At 37.6% G+C, this 18,291-nt stretch overlaps 1 long non-coding RNA gene across 1 annotated transcript in view; it reads right to left on the reverse strand.

The window, feature by feature from the left end:
• LOC142157668 (uncharacterized) overlaps window positions 1–18,291 on the reverse strand; it is a 103,169-nt gene that overhangs the window by 12,368 nt on the left and 72,510 nt on the right. Inside the window, exon 3 of the long non-coding RNA XR_012692559.1 lies at window positions 16,578–16,672. This is a non-coding gene — a long non-coding RNA (uncharacterized LOC142157668). The remainder of the gene's footprint in view (window positions 1–16,577; window positions 16,673–18,291) is intronic.

Genomic DNA, 18,291 nt, shown 5'->3' on the forward strand with positions numbered 1-18,291 from the left:
TCACCTGTCTGTCCACTGTATTGAAGTGGGGAGGAATGAAGTGCAAAACATACACCCCGCAGTTCAAACTTAATTTTGTCCAATTGTGCACCTCAGTTGGAAAAAATCTCCAGACCTAAGTGCCATTAAGGCGCTATAGGGTCTGTGAAGCACAATGGTGGCATCTGCAGAAGAGCAGAAGTTTACACAGCCTGAGGGAAGAAGTTGGGTGGTGTGAAGTCACTCCTAGCAAGGTACAGATTAGCACCGGAGCAGTGGCAAAATGTAATTTTCTTTTGCAGAGCAAGATTGTAAAAATCAGACAAGTGTGTGTAGAGGGGCTATTTTTAAGAACGTTTCTTGTTGTGTGAAGTGATACAGTCATTTCCACTTCAAAAAAGAAGTTAAATTTTGCATTAGGTTAGAGCTGTTGGTGTTTGGGTCTCATCATATATTGCCAATTGTGCACCCCCAAACTAAATTACCCATGGGATAAATTCTAGTTTGCGGGCAAGAACCTTGCTTAGGGAAGATCATCAAGGTGTATTTGTGGTGTGCATCAAATGCATTTTGTAAATGAGGCCCAGAGTATTTCAAGATATGAGGGTGAGTCTTGTGGAGGCCGTGACCTGTCCATTCTTGTGATTGAGAACAGTGATGATTGTAACAGAACAGTCATGATATGAAGAAGGTAATGGAGGTAAGTGGGACGCCACAGCTGAGAGTTAGATAGTTGAAAGTACCCACAGATAAGTGATCTGAAGTTCATGTCAAACTGATGCAGTGAAATTGCTGTGTCAAACATACTGTATCTCTATGTTAAAACAGTTCATATATGTTGTTTTAAATGAGAGCAAAAACTGATCCCACTTTTGTAATAATTTACAAATGAAAATAATATCAAAATATTAGTGATTTTTCTGAGGCCGGCAATGCAGAGTCAAGGCATGGAATAACACATCCCAGCTTTAATGGGCATGAAAAAACACATTCAAGATTGCATTGGGCAATTTGCACCTGTGTGTACACTCCGCAGATTCATCAGTGTTTTGTGTTTCAGGTCAGAAAACTCTTTCTTCTAAGGAAATCCTATTGTGTGGAAATCTGCTGACACTGCCTACTGCACCTGCATGAATGAATTCTAATACTGTCCAATTCTCTCCAATACTAAAAATGCAGTGATGTTCCTTTGTCAGTAAGCCTCAGCAATATCCCTGGATAGTTTGTATCTAAACATATAATAATTCCCTGTGTAACACAGTGGTGTATTTAATTGTACATTGTGTCTGTTGATGTTTAACTTTGGGATGTTTTTTCTTGAGTTATACTTACCATACTTAAAATCGAATTATTTCTAGAAATAAAAGGGAAACTTACAGAATTATAAAATGAGTGGGATAAAAAGGAAGACACAGAAATAAAAAAGTGTATTCTGCCAATGTATGTATGTATGTGGTCCTGAACTAACAGTACCAAGTCTGAGATAATAAGTATTTCATAAGTTTGTGAAAGACAATTACTTAGTCAAACAGAACAGTGCAATTCTCATTGTGATCAATACTGTAATTGTGTTAGGCAGCAGCCGAAGAGCAAATTGTGTGAATTTCAGCTGCTGTATTCCTATTATTACTATTGCTATTACTCTTGTAGCGCTTTGCTGTGCTAGTCTTATTCCTACTCTTAGTCCAAACACACAACAGAGTTTGACCGTCTTTGTCTCAATTCTATTCATACACTATAAACTACAGTGCGGAATAGTGAAGCAAATGCGAAATTCGAGACTTGTGTTGCTGGAACTTCGCACCGGTGCAAGACAGTCTGCTCTGCTGAAAAATTTGAAATGTGGGAAATTTCACGGCAACCTTTTTCTGATCTCTTCCCTGTGTAAACTGGGTTTAATAAAAAATAGGCACATTAGTTACTGTTTACATTTAGTATTTATCAGTTTATATGAAATAAATTACATTATTGTTCTCCGATATTACAAAATGATTAAATACCACTTTTTGTGGACTATAAACACACCCATATTTTAGAAGAAATAATATGCAAAGCATAATTTCAGGCCTACAGGTCACCTGTCTGTCCACTGGTTTCGATGCTTGTCTGTAAGCAGTGAAAATCACTGCTGCGGATGCTTCTTCCTTTAGCAGTGATAGGAAAGCTGACAGTAGAGTCACAAAATTAATATGAAAAGGCATTGATTGCATGTCCACCTTGACTTTTCACAGTCAATAAATTTCATCTCTCACCAGGCAGAACAACAAATCAGCAAATAGGTGTTTCTAGGCCTCTAGCAGGTGTCCCTATGAACTAATCCCAAATAATATTTTACTTACGAATAGTGCTGCTTAGTAGGAGAGAGAATTTTATATATATATATATATACGGTATATATATATATATATATATATATATATATCTCTATAATATAAAAGCCTAGTGGCGTGTGTTAGTCGGTGTGTGTGTGTGTGTGTGTGTGTGGGGAAAAAAAACAAGCTGCAGCGCCACCTGCTGGGCGGAGTTATACACTGACCTACTAAATTCTTAGTGTGTGTGGGGAAAAAAAACTCAGAAAGAGCTGAAATTTGGTATACTAAGATGTTTTTAATTTGTTAATTTAATTTGTTAATTGTTAAAAGTGTTTATAAAGATTTAAAAAAAATATATATATATTTCTTGAAGGAGAAGTGACAGTGAGGAGTGGTTGGTGGTTGCTGGGGGTGACAGTAGGGAGTGGTTGGTGGTTGCCGAGGGTGACAGAGCGAGAGGAGTGTGATACTCAGGACCGCTGAAAGAGATCCCTGTGTCTGGATAGACATCTGGATAGATGTGGCGATAAAGATGAAGGATGAGGTGATGGAGAAAAATGATGAGGTGGTGACATGTGGACAAAACCACGTTAAAAAAGGGCGCTTGCGTCGGGAAGTAACGCTCTTCCCCTGAGGAGGCCTGGGCTATGGCCCAAATGCATGACAAGAACCTTTTTAACACCTTAAGTATCTTGATTTGACTAGAATGCATGAGTATCATGCATGGGTTAACTTATATATATATAAAAATTGATTGGGGAAAAGTTTTTTTGGGGAGAACATAAAGAAATAAAATCTGATATAAACAGTCACCATTTCTTTCCTGAAAATTGTTGAAATGCAAAAATATTTTGGTGTCTGCATCTTTGGTTTGCAGTGGTATGAAACACAAAAAGCAGGAACATGTAATAAGTTGTAGCTTATTCCACACAGACATCTTTACAAGGGCTGAACAAGCACCTTACAGTCGTAGTTAGAAATAATTAGCTGGATGATGAGTATGGTGATGACTATGAGTAACAGGTGCCTGTAATATAAAATCACTCATTAAAGCAGAAATAGAGAAAATGACTCATTCTTCTATTTGAATTACTTTGTGCACTGCAATAATCATGGAGAAAACAAAAAGAGTTGACTGCAAAGTTCAGAAATCAATCTCCAGAGACTTTGATGTTCCCATTTCCACTGTACGTAATGTTAATAGGAAGTTTAAGGGCCATGGCACTGTAACCAAGCTCCCTGGAATGAGAAAACTTGCTCAAAGTTTGCAGGGCAGGATTGTTCGAATGACGGAGAAAACATCTTAATCAACTGCAAATCAGATTCAACATGACATTCAGCCACAAGGTGCACCATATGTTGACCAAAAGAATGAAAAAGGTTTGTATGTTAGGAGCAGGGGCACCAGGGGAAAGGGGGGTGTGAGGTAATGAGGTGACTGCGGACTATCAAACATATACTTTTTCTAGCCCTCTGGTTTGCCCATATTTGTCAGTCATATTTTAGCTTATGTATATTCTGTATTGAAGTAACTGCCAGCCTGTATATTTAGCATGCAGACTAGGCCATTTTTTCAGTCTAGGCAAAAGGGTTAGTGTCCACCAGTCCTGTATGAATGGATATCACACCAGGTGGTTTCCTGTCTTCATTTAGTTGTGGGTCTGTGTGTGCTAGCATAGGAAATGGGTCTACAGACAGAGGTCGAAGTTTAATTACAGAGGAAAGCATTGTGTATTTAAATGTAAAGGTGTCTGGATCCTGATCTCTGTTAAAACAAACTTTCCTGTATAGCCACATAACAATATCTGTTCCTAATTAAATCAGGAATGATTTATCTGCTATCTCCTCATCTGTATGTTTACCTGTGGAAAGGTAAAGAAAGGAAAGGACCAATCAGGCTGGTCCTGGAATTGCTGATGAGGGCATTTCTGGATTAAAATGAGAGCTCTAGAGAACAGCAAGTTGGCATTCACTAAGAGTGATAGCTGAGGTCAGGCTGGTGTTGAGATATATATTAATCTCTGCCCCTGACAGGAAAGGGACAATTGGTCCCTGGAGTACTGCTGTTGCCCCGATCTACCTCTCCAGGTCTTGGGGAGCTGTGTGAGTAAATAAAACTAGCTGAGGCTATTTAAAACCAAAGCACTAGACTGGTGTGACATACTTGGTTACTTGCATGTGAAGTGCAGCCGTCTACCCCAGGAGATGGTACCCCTAAACCGATCTTTTGAATATTATATACATGCTGAAACCCGATAGATGAGAGGTACAACAACTTCTTAATTGGATAACTATGTTTTTAATGTTCACATCACAAATAACTCAGTATTCTATTTACTTTATTAGACCCTGTCCTCCACCTGTGCATGTTCCAGCTAGGAGTCTTACTCTGCAGCCAGTACCTGCAGACTCGCTGGAATCTCACCTGTCCCTAGAGATGTGGTAAATTACGAGATAGATAGATGGATAGACAGACACACACATTATATACACAAATATATATATATATATACACACACACACACACACACACACACACACATATATATGTTAGGGGTGCTAGGGTTAGGGTTAAGACTTAGAGCTAACCCTAACTCCTAGCCCGTACATAAAAATCATATAAATGGGGTTATCTGTAGTTCCCCAAATGGAACATTCCTCTCAGGATTCCCGGCCAGATGAGGAAAATAAAGTCCCAACACGACTACAAGTGAAATATACAGTCCGCCATTGACTGACGCGTTTCGGAATTTACGACTTTCTCAAAGGGTATCTCCATATTGTGACAAAAACAAGGTTTAAATAATCTGTGTTTCCCAATCACATGGACGCCGGCATTTTATCTCGTATAGCCGCGCGTCAACTTCAGGTGACGAACTTCCGGAATACATCTTCCGGTAATCTGAACGGCCCCTATTCAGATATTGGCAGCATATACTGGTATATTGCTGATAAAACAATTACACTAATATAATACTGATTCGGAGTGTCACTTCCGATCGAATAAAACTGCCTTATGTATCATAACAACAAAAAAACATATTCCAAATCATATAATTTATACAAAGATTTATACATGGATTTAAAATAGAACTAGTTAAACAATAACTACTTCCAGAAACATGAAATCCCTCTATAAATGTACATAAATAAGCAACAACCAGTTCCGGAAACATGAAATCCCTCTATATACAGAACGCATATAAAATATATAAAAACTTGAATATATAAAATATAAATATAAAATCACATAAAACCTAGACAAAGACATAAGAAAGAGAAAAAGGAGAAAAAAATAATAATTAGATGAAAGGGGCAATCTTAAAGCCTTCATCGAGCCCCATAGGTGTTAGGGTATCAAGTGTAAAAATCCAGTACATCTTCCGGCATGCAAGTTTATTATCCAGATTGCCACCCCTATCTCCCAAACTGACATGTTCTATTTCTTTAAACTGAAAACCACTATAATCTCCCCCGTGATATTTTAAAAAATGCCTAGAGACTGAATAAAGCTCTAACTTCTTAATAGCCCTAATATGTTCTTGCATCCTCAACTTAACAGCCCTTTTTGTTTTCCTCACATTACAGCGACATTCTATTACATAGATCACAGGGGGGGTATTACAGTTCATCAAATCTTCAATTCTAAATTCTTGCTGTTTACGAGAGGCTGTGAATGTTTTATTTTTCACATCAAGCAATTTACACATATTACAACTGGAGTATCTGTAAAATTCCATGGTCTTATTTAAAAAAGTCCCTTTTGTATTATTTTCATTTTTAGCATATTAGGTGCTATAAGTGCTTTCAAATTTTTTGTTCTCTTAAATACTATATCCATTTTTTGTTGACTACTTTACCCAAAATTGGGTCCATCTGAATGACACCCCAGTGTTTATTAAGAATACATCTGATTTTCTTCTCTTCTCTATTATATCCGGTTATAAAAGTAATTTTAATATCCTTTTCTTTCTTCATTTTATATGTAAGCTTCTCTTTTCTATCAAGGCTCTGTGTTTTAGCTAAAGCATCATTAATGACCTGATCAGGGTATCCTCTTTCTTTAAACCGATCCACAAAAATTTGCATTTGCTCGCCACAGGTTATTTCAGCAGTACAATTTCTTTTAACATGGTTAAATTGCGAAAAAGGAATATTATTTCTATTTCCTCTGATGGAAGCCTCTATAGTGTAAGTACCTATTAGTATAACTTTTTAATAAATGTCTTTGCAGTAATCAACCCATTTTTTATTTCCAAGGGCAGATCCAAAAAGTTAAACCTCAGATTCAGATAATTTCTATTCAAATAATTAAAAAATATTTCCAGCACATTTATTGGGCCTTCCAAAATCATTATAAAATCGTCAATGTACCTATGATAAAATATTATATGTTTCAAATAGGGATTATTATCATTATGTACAAGGTCTAATTCCCATTTTCCCATGTAGAGGTTTGCAAGACTAGGTGCAAATGTTATGCCCATCGCCGTGCCACATATTTGGAAGTAGAAGACATCCAAAAATTTAAAAAAATTCCGTGATAAAATGAACATGGCCAATATACATATAAATTCCTTATGAGCATCACTCAAGGTATTATCAAGCCCTAGAAAGTAAGCAATAGCCTTTATACCATTAGCATGATCTATAGATTTATAAAGGGCCTGAACATAAATGGTTACCCATCTATACCCTTGTTTCCAACAGATAGTTTCTAAAATCTGCAATAGAGAGGTAGTATTCTTTAAATAAGTTAGCAAATCTACTACATATTTTTTCAAGAAAATTTCAACATATTGTGAAGCATGAAAAGTTAAGGAGTCTATACCTGCATTTATTGGTCTACCCGGGGATTTAGCACGGACTTATGTACTTATGGGAAGTTAATAAAAAATAAGGATTATTGGATATTCCTGAAGTATATAGGATAAGTCATCTTGATTAATTATGCCATTATTTAAAGCCTTATATAATATAATCTTCAATTTAGAAACAAAATCATTAGTGGGGTCAACATCCAGGACCTCATAAAAGACTCCACATCTCCCAATAATCCCTCTTTTATGTAATGACTTCTATTTAAAATAACTATCCCCTCTCCCTTTTCGGCCTGTTTAATAACCAATTTTTCATTGTTCATTAAATTATCTAAAGCACATATTTTCCAACACTGAAATGTTTTTCTTATAATTCTTAGTACTAACCTCTTTATAGAATTTTTTTTTCACAAATTGATAGAATGCTTCTACATTCCCTCCGTTGGTTATATATACCAGATAAGCTCATTATTTCTATTGCTTTGGTATGAGTCCCATTGGTACCTTTGCACCTATTTAAAGTGTTTTAAGAGTTACACTATGCGTTGGCACGCTTTTTTTTTGCCTTGATCATAACTACAGGTTTATCTGGTAAGATATTGGTTGATACTGGGTCTTTTTTCAAAATATACCAATGTTTACGAATGGTAGATTTAATTTTAGTCTCCCCACTGTTAAATTGGGTGTCACACATTACACCAGCTAAACCTGCATTATGGTCACTGTTCTCACATGTTTCTCTCTTCCTGCATTCACTTGCTGGTCTGAACTGAGCACGCACACACCTGGTTTGTTCAATACTTCCTGCATCCTCTTGATTGGCTAATTGCCTGTCAGCTCTGTTTATTTGAAGCACCTGCTTCTCTACCAAGTTGCCAGATCTTCAGGTCTTCTCTCCCGTTCAGATATCCTGTTCCCTGGCTCCTGTTTGCTGCCTGTTCTCTGAGGTCTCCAGCATATCTGTCCGCAGATCAACACAGCCTCTGTGACTACTCCACTATCCTGTGGTAACGCTCTGCAGATTATTGCTACTTGTTCTCTGAGTCTCCAGCACATCTATCTGCAGATTATCACAGCCTCTGTGCCTTTTAGGAAGCGTATCTTTGTTCATCTGTTGGCTGTGTGCAAGTTTATGAGTTGGTGATGACTGTTGTATATTTGTGCCAGATGCATCTGTGTGACCTATTTTATGTTGCGTATATTGTAATACGAACTTGAAATGCTGATGTAAAAAAATGCAGATGCATTTTTGCTCATATACAGAATGCGCATCTTTCCATGCAACTCTAAATGAAACCTTATTGTACATTCATTGCTCTATATGTGTGTGTGTGTGTGTGTGTGTGTGTGTGTGTGTGTAAATAGCATTATTTGCTGTATGTAATGAAGCAGTTTGCGTTTCCAGTTTGGTGGTCCTTTAAGCTGCCAGAGAAGTAGAACAGCAGTAATGTTCAGTATTCATATTTGTAATACCAATGCAATCCTTGTTCTGCGTTTTCTATTCTCACGATAAAAGGGCAAGCTTTACATGAGCTGTGCATGGCTGACTCTGCAAATGGCAGTTGCTTTATAATGAATTATATATTGTATCAGTGAAGTAGATTGTCATATCACTCCAGTACATTTAGCAGATACCCATAATACCATTGTTATTTCTGTCCTGCGCTCATCTATAACAATCGGCCTTAAAAGCATTGCTGTCATAAAAGCAACATTTTTTGCTTGTCTAAAATGAAAACAAATTGAATGACATAGGAGGTTTATTGTTCCTAGTCACTTGTGGGTGATTATTCCACCAGTATTTGACATATGGGGTTTGTAAAAGGAATCCACAGGGCTGTTACTTTCATATATGATGTCCGATGGAAAAATGGAGAATGCTATAGAAAACTTTATATTTCTCTTTATGTTTCCTGGGAGAAAAAGAGATATATACATTTAGTTTATAAAAAGGCTAAATATGTTGGTAACTCTCTCAATTTATTTCACACTAGTTTTATGAAATAAGTTGGACCTGTTTGCAAAAATAACATTGCAGAGAAGCAGTGAATGACACATATTTTACAAATTTCCCTCCTGCAAAGCTGTCAAAGCTGTCCTAATTGGGGTGGTGGGACAGAGCCTTCAAATCAGGATTCTCCTGCCCAAATTAGGATGTTTGATTATGTGAAACTATTTTTGGGGATTTTTGTTTAACTATTAGCTGAAGCTCAAGCACTTCCAAAGACATAATTTTTATATTTAGTTTTTTCTTTGTTAATAATTTGGTTGTATTAAATTAAATACATTTGATTTCCTGTTGTTCAATATGTGCTTTAAATATAACATGAACATTTAAATTCAGAACATTTCTGCTCATTTTTTTTTCCTGATTTTCTTTCTCACAGTAACTTTAGCTTAATAATTGTCTTTTTCTAAATTTATACAAAAGAATTGCAGTATAAATAATGTAGGTGACCATATGTTGTGCTCATCATCTATATGTTCTGGATCAGATGCAGGTTAAAAAAGCTGTGACTGCAGTGGTGTGAACTTTTGTGACTTCACTGGCACTAACCTTGTGTATCAATCAACCAAATCGACACAGTGTTTTCTGCTAAGCCATTCATGCCAACATTCCAATATTCAGGATCAGCAAGGGGGTGTGGCTATCTTGTGGTGATGGTGGTGTGGTCACATAATAAACAGGAGTTGCCACTTGATTATGGAATAGCGAGACATTCCTCCCAAAATTCTCAGCAGTGGGGAAAGCGTCCAATCTGTCGGTACAATGGGACAGTATCCAAGAATCAAGACTGTCCTGCCTAAATCTGGATAGTTAGCAGGTATAACTAAACTGTTACTCACTCTGTGACTACCTGATTTAGGAATTGAGTAACATGGCAATATGCTGAAGATGGATATGATTATAAAGCCCATATTTACATTAAATTATATACACATTATATTAGAGATGCTCAGGCTCTTTTTTTGAAAACAGAACCCACCCGGTGGATCCGAGTAGGCTTGCGAGCCGACTTGTTACTTTCGCACGTCCTCTGATCTGAATCGAGGCAAAATGTCATTGCGTTGTCGGATCTCGTGGGTTTTGAATTCCATAAGTACCTCCCTCTGCAGGAGATCCAGCATCATTGCTCACACAGAAACAGGGGAAGCAGTGTTCTTGTCACTTGACAAAAATTGCCTGGAAATTAATGATGTTATTGAGGTTATTAATAATAATGTAGGGATAAAAAAAGAGGCAAATTTTGTGATTTTAGCACAAGAAAAAAAACACGAAGTTAATCCAGACCCAAACCCGAAAAACAAAACACGAGGCTCATTGAACATCTCTACATTATATAAACACTCCAGTTACTGTATTTCATGTATATCATTCTGCTCTGTAATGCACTAACTTTAATATATATTAATGTCAGATATTGGCTTTAATTACTCTTTAATGACATGGTGCAAAGAACAGTATAGTATTTCAGAAGGAGTGGTTTTCCTTTTGCCAAACATCATGTGTGAATACCATTTATGACTAACCCTGAATGTGGGAACCACCTCTGAGGTAGGACTCGAGTGTAGTGGTGGGACCACAGCATTGAAATATCCACAGCCTGGGAAAAATCCCCCTTGGTTTGGGACAAGAAACACTGTCAGTTCAGGAGAAAATCTCTCAGTGTGCAGGAAAACTCAGGGCGTGAGAAGGGAGAAACCCTTTAACGCATGCCAACTAGAATCGGGCCTGAGATAATGAGAGATAATGCTGTCAGGGGAATTGAGTGCCAGAGTGAGTCCTAAGAGCAAGACTCCAAGACCCAGCTTTAGCAATAGAAATTGGAGATACTCCTGGGAATGGCAGTAAAAGCTTGATCCAAGTCTGGTGCTGTCAGCCTGACTTTTCAGGAAATCGAAAGCTAGGAGGGTATATGTGAGGCATCCTAGTGGGTGTGCAAGTTGAGACTGTCCACCCAATAGTACTAAGTGTGGCATGGCCCAGGATCGAACAGGGAGTTAACGCAGTAGCAGGAGAACGAGAGACAGAGTCTCAATCAGAGCGTATGCAGGCTCTGAGGGTAATTATGTTATACATCAACTTTGATTTATACAGTCAAGAACTGTGCTCAAGTGAAAATATACAATAAAAGTGATTATGTCATCAGTAACAGATGGTCTGGCACCCACTCATTTTACAGCTGTGATTGTACGGATGTACTAAGCATGAGTTCACATAGTACTCAACTTTCTTTTTATTAAACCTGTATTTGCAGGGGCACCTGTGTAAATACCCACTGTTTCTTGGGATGAAGAGTACTGAGCTTGACCTGGGTGGCCAGTAAGAGAACTTCTAGAGGTAGGTATCTTGAAGTTTGCACCTAAACCACCTCACAACTGGACAGGGGCTACACCCAACATAGGGCTCCACATCACCCTTGGCTTGTTTTTGACACTCTCTTACCGCACCTTAGTAGTATCATTTCAGTTTGACCACTGGTTCACTCTGTGTTAGCGTTCTGCTGGATTAGTCATTTTGCTATCCTCCTGCATCTGTTCTCCAAGATCTGTACTGAAACATCAGCTAATTTCTATACTAATCTCCTGTGCACCTGCACAGAGCCAACACTTACATAAGTTCCCATTACTCCTGGTGGCATACTAGAGGTTAAGACCTTGTCAAGACTGTTCTAGGAATTTATTCTGTGCCTGGCTCCTGTCCTGTCACATGGGCCTGGACCTGGAATTGCCCTTTATTCGTTATCATTTCGCTCTCTGAATATCAATGATAAGACAAGCAAGATCTCATAGAATCAGTCTTGCATGAAGATTTTTCACTTAGCGATAACTGAAGTCAGTAAAAAAGCACCATTTAGCTTAGACCAAATTATTCAGCTTTTGCATGCAGCAAATAACCATCTGACATTCTTTTGTCTATTTAAGCACATCTGGCATCTCAGACTTTGAGTTTTGAATGTCTTGCTACTGATAAAAGCAACCATTAAATATGTCAAACAGGAAACGAACACATACCCTATGGTTAATGTAGACAGAAATCAATTAACCTACCAGTATGTATTCGTAGTGTGCGAGGAAACCAAAGAAACCAGAGGAAACACACAAACATAGGGAGAAGATACAAAGTCTATATATACAAGTCCTTGATCGGAACCAAACCCATGATACCAGCACTGTGACACAGCAAGTCTCATCACTTTCCACCATGATCACTTTCCACCATGATCACTTTAGTGATCACATATGATTAGCAGATAATAACTCCTAATGGGCAGCACGGTGGCCTAGTGGTTAGCACTTCTGCCTCACAGCGCTGGGGTCATGAGTTCGATTCCCGACCATGGCCTTATCTGTGAGGAGTTTGTATGTTCTCCCTGTGTTTGCGTGGGTTTCCTCCGGGTGCTTCGGTTTCCTCCCACACTCCAAAAACATACTGGTAGGTTAATTGTCTGCTATCAAAATTCACCCTAGTCTCTCTGTCTGTGTGAGTGTGTGTCTATATTAGGGAATTTAGACTGTAAGCTCCAATGGGGCAGGGACTGTTGTGAATGAGTTCTTTGTACAGCGCTGCGGAATTAGTGATGATGATGATGCATCATTCCTGGCTCTTCTAGTATTTTTGTAGTGTAGGGTGATCTGCAGAAAATAACTCCTAAGGATCACTTTCTTAGACTGCCTCTGAGTTTGTTGAAGACAGGATAGGGGAGAGTCTCTCCAATCCCTGGACTTCTTAATGATTTCTGCAATGTAGGGGATACTTTCTGGTGATCCCACTTAATCACCAGAAAATTAACTTTTCAGGGGCCATGGCATTTGAAAGAAGAGAAGAAGAGACTCCCCACTATCAAATGAGGGTGCCCCTAAGTCTGTAAGAGCCAGTATGGGGAGATTGAGCACTTTTGATGGGGGTGTGGGCAGAATAACGTCAATATGCTCAGCCTCTTCCCCGAAGGGCAGGAAAGTATAACTTGTAGGTATATGAATTCTGTGTGTGCTAAGGATGAGTATGACTTGTGCTTAGCTCTATTAAAGAATAGGTGCTTATCTTTAACACTGAAGGGGCTAATATAATAGTTTTTCATGCTGGGAATTGCGAATATTTTTGTTGCTTTCTCTGGAAGCAGAGAAGGCATTCAATAGACTCCGTTGGGGATAAATGAGGCAGGTTTTAAGCAAATTTGGGCTTTCAGATTTGTGATTTTTGCAATCAATACTTACACTATATACATATAGACTTTTAGCAATGATTTCCTGTCAGCAAATTTGGAGATAAATAATGGTACTCATCTAAGGGCATATTTATTAAACCTTAACTCATGCAAAACATTTTTTTCTACATGGTTTAGGCATTTCTAAATAAAAAATTTATTTATCAACATCCTAACGCAGGAGATATCATAGATATATATCATAGATCCCCATAGTTCCCCATAGTTCTTAATGGGGACTGCATTCTGGGCCAGTTTAACAAGCTCCAAAATGCATCTGAAGATGGCATTAGCCATTTGGTTCTATAAAGAGACTATTACAGGAGATGGATTGTCAGATCCCTCTCTGGCATCCTTCGTGCCCTCCTCTCTATTAACTAATGAAACATGGCTCTGCGCATGCCCAAACGAAGGTCATACATGCACATTAAAGACTCCGTCAGACCCCAGAGTTATTGTAAAAGTAAAGTTAATGCTGGGATAGCCTTTTATTGGATGCTCTGTCCCGGGATGATGTTTTTAATAAATGGTCATATTGTACATGGCCATAGTGTATCAACACTTGTGGAGAGCTTGAAAGTCCCTATTTATGTGGACCACATTTTTATTGCATAAAATATATTAGGATCCACAGACTAAAATTCATATTGTCTCGACATATCGGCTTACCATGGTAGCACAAACAGCGCAACACATTCCCACCTTCACCATTAAGGACGGTCGCAATTGGAATTGCATCATAAACTTGCGGCAGTAACCAAGAACGTTATAGAAAATAAAAAAACCTATGCCTAAATGTTACTTGTCATATGTTACCAAAACAAAAGAGAATGCAGTATAGGCACAAGCCTATTTACTTAGACAAAATTATAGCCAAGACAAATGGAGATCATAGGGCTTAAATACTCCACTATGATATCCTCCCAGCTAGTTAGGTCACATAAGTGACATGTGTACAGCATTGAGTTAAATGACTAGACCTCAACAAAACAAAATATGAATCAGATTGACCCAGAATTTTCAATTAGACAGTCTTTAGCTCCTTACATTACCTTTCATACATTATCATTATTAAAACAGGAGTTACTAGACAGTGCTGGTACTTTTCATATAACATCATAGCTATGTGTATTCCCTTTTAGGCTAATAGTGAATATATAATTGCATTAGAGCAAATTTTACCAAAAGCATTTATTATTACTGGTACTGAACACATCTGTTTAAGTCTGCTATTTCCCCTTTGTATGTTTTCCTCCCTGATTTTCCTTTCTGTACATCAATGATTTAAAAATAATAAGAGTGAGAAGGGCACCAGTATTGAAACCCTTTGAAGTGTCTGACAATAACCATCAGAACACATAGGCTACTTTGAAGCAAGGCCTTCCGTTACAAAAATAACTCTGTTTCCAAAAACTCTCCTGTTACATTCTTAACATGATATTAACCCTAAATTATTTTTCAAAATACGAATAGAGACTGTCCAACAGCCAAAACAATTGTGTCATAATTTCCAGATTTTAATCCAAATATTTAATGGGGGTGTACAGTTCTCTTGTGTTAAATGACAATCCATGTTCTGACAATGATTAACCAGAAAAAGTTTAATTAAAAGTGAGATGGGGAGTCCTGCTTTAGCATCTGATTGGTATAAGCAGCTCTCAAAAACTTCTCATAAACTGAACACCACCTTCCCCATTTCTTCGGGCTAATCTCTGTTTAAAGTAATGATTGACATATAACACTAGGAGAGTGTACCACCCTTTTAAAATAAGACACAATTCCTGAAAGGGGCCATGACAGTCATTCATTTTATCAGCTCAGTATGCAGTTTCTATGATCCTTACACATCTTTCATCTTTTAAATGGAAATGTTGGTAACCCTCCAGAGAACTTTGAATTATGTGTTGCTTCCAAGCAAAAGCCAAACTTTAGCTGTCTTGCAAAATATAGTTTCTTACATTTTCTGGCCTTGGGCTACTCAAATAAATTACAGCGCATGGATAGTAAAGACATTTTAGCCAGTTTTAGGTAAGTGTCATCTTGAACAATTTACATTATATTGCTTGGCACTAGCAGTTAGCATAATTTCCATTTCATCTATTCATACCACCTGAGACACACAATTCAATCTACAGAATGAGAATCAGTACAACTCGATCAGTACAACTTGCCTACCTCCACAGCAGTAATACCTTATCGTACCAGTTCAGCATGCTTCTAGCACTTACCCTTTAATTTCATTAAATTATTCATTTTCTTCATCAGTGCTAATTAAACCTCTATGACAATCGTCTGGCAAAATAAGAATCACAAAATTTATTCATAGCATGAGTCCTGTGTGTTTTCTCTTACATTTAATTATTAACCACATTAGATTCTTATTGTTTTTTTTCACAGTTGTCTTCTATGACATGTATTAGCTTCAATAAGATGGGAGCTGCAGAATGAATGCTGCATTGTGTTCTGATTTTATCAGAATACTTTAAAAAGTCTATGTACTAAACTTTAAACATGTTATATTAGTGAGTTATGTCCAGGGGATTTACTTTGTAGTGTGTTATTTGGATTGCACCTGTTTATTAATGGAGAACTAAAGGTCCAGAAAAGTCAAATCTAAAATAACCAAAATAGAATGCAGGCACTTGTAAGATTCTAATTACAAAAATATATTTATACTTCTTAGAAATCACAATTATTCTCAATGTTTTAGTTTACATTTTTTTTAAAAACCATTTTATTTGTTTGATATACACTGAATGTATAGGTCCTTGAACTTGTTTGATTTGATTGTTATGGATACTATCTTGGACTGATGTTTACTATTGACCTCTCAAAAATAAAACTTTAAAAAAAAACAAAAAAAAAACCATTTTATTTTCTGCAGATGAAGTGCATTTATGCTATTACATTATTCTAGTAGGTGAGAAGTTAATCATACTACTTAATGACCAGTAAGGTGGCCACATATTGTTTCATTCAGGTATTGCATTGAATTGAATTATATTATATTATATATAAGGATACATGAAGTCATCTTAGAGTTCTATGACCAGTATAAAACATTCAGGGGTATATATTTACTAAACTGTGGGTTTGAAAACGTGGAGATGTTGCCTATGGCAACCAATCAGATTCTAGCTGTCATTTTGTAGAATGCACTAAATAAATGAAAGATAGAATCTGATTGGTTGCTATAGGCAACATCTCCACTTTTCCAAACCCACAGTTTAGTAATCTAGCCCTCAGTCTTTGCTCACCTGTGTGTGGTGTGGCAGTGTGTCTTCCATGACTCCTATCGAGTGTTGTTCCAGGTCTGACCGCTTGGCTGTTGCTTAGTTCTTTCCTTCTCCAGCTCATGTGGGTTAGAAAAGACAAACACGAATTCATACATATGCAAGGTAATGAAGGTGATCCAAACAGTATAGATGACACAGGTAAAGCAATACACAGACATGACTGTTGAATATAATGGATATCTGGGGGTATATTTACCAAACTGTGGGTTGAAAAAGTGGAGATGTTGCCTATAGCAACCAATCATATTCTAGTTATCATTTATTTAGTACATTCTACAAAATGACAGCTAGAATCTGATTGGTTGCTATAGACAACATCTCCACTTTTTCAACCCCACAGTTTAGTAAATATACCCCCTGGTCATCTTCTTTTATGAATAAATTGTTATGTATTTATTTAGAGGCTAATTATTTACAAAGTCTTTTTAAAAACTATTTTGTCATCACATCTCAGTAGTCACTGTATCATAAATCTCTTGAGCACATTTCACTGCAGCAATATAATGAAAGTTAATCAATTATTTACTGCTCCACCTATCATCAAGCTTATCAGGAGATCCGGGACACTTTCTAATTGTATAACAGGTGCTCCCCACTTTTCTTCACCTGCTCTGGGGTTTTGGTGGCAGATTATTGCTTCCACCCTCCTCATTACTGGGAGATCCCCTATACTGGAGTCAGGGCTGTAACTAGGGCTGTCCGAGAGGGGCAACCACCCAGGCTACAAAGCTGAAAGGGCCGCAGCTATATTATTATTTTAGGTTTCAGGTAAGGGCTAGGGGCGTCACATTTCCTTCTTGCTCCACGTGCCAAGTTTCTATTTATGGCTCTGACTGCAGTACTTGGCTTTTGCATACTACATCACACACGGTTCACTTTAGCGTGTACCCACATTCCCGGATTCCAACTATCTCATTGATCAAGTTTAACTGCAATTTAGTTTAGCTGCCCTCTCAGTTATACTTATCCATAGTAGACATATTTGCTAGCATAATACTGGACTTGTCTCTCGTCATCTCATACTCAGGAACCTCATATAGTCCTATCTCTGGATCTCATCACTTAGCTCTGAATTCTTGATTCACCCAACAATTATGAATATAATCTCACTAGTTTTGCTGCTACTCTCCTCACTTTTCCCAATTTGGAGCATCACACACATTTACCCAAAGGGGCATTATACATATATTCCTTGTTCCTTCTGTTTCATGTGCTGTACTGTAAATGCATGGCTTGTAAATTCCTGTACTGAGTGATTGAAGTGGCAGTTTAGAAGTGTTGGTATGGAACTTTCACTGATGGCCCTCAGAAGGTTTAGGGATTTTGATAAAATGAATTTAAAACTAATTTCACTCTAACACTATATAGTATAACATGAAACACATTAATGGATGCAAGGCTATCCACCCTGTGTCCCCAACCTCTACTGTGTCCTATTACCTTTTCTCTGTGTCCCTCTACCTCTCCATCATGTCTCTTTCGTGTACTTACACTGTCCCTCATATCTCCATAATATCATAATAAAACTTTCCAAAATATCTCCCTTATATTTTCCTTGTTACCCTTTATCTTTCTCTGATCTGTTTCCTTTCTCTGTTCCTATGTACCCCGATCTTCATTGTAGGTATTCCCCTCCCTCACCTGTGCCTCAAATCCTGCTTCTTTCGTTCTTCTC

Source organism: Mixophyes fleayi, chromosome 5 (assembly GCF_038048845.1).
Source record: "Mixophyes fleayi isolate aMixFle1 chromosome 5, aMixFle1.hap1, whole genome shotgun sequence".
NCBI lineage: Eukaryota > Metazoa > Chordata > Amphibia > Anura > Limnodynastidae > Mixophyes > Mixophyes fleayi.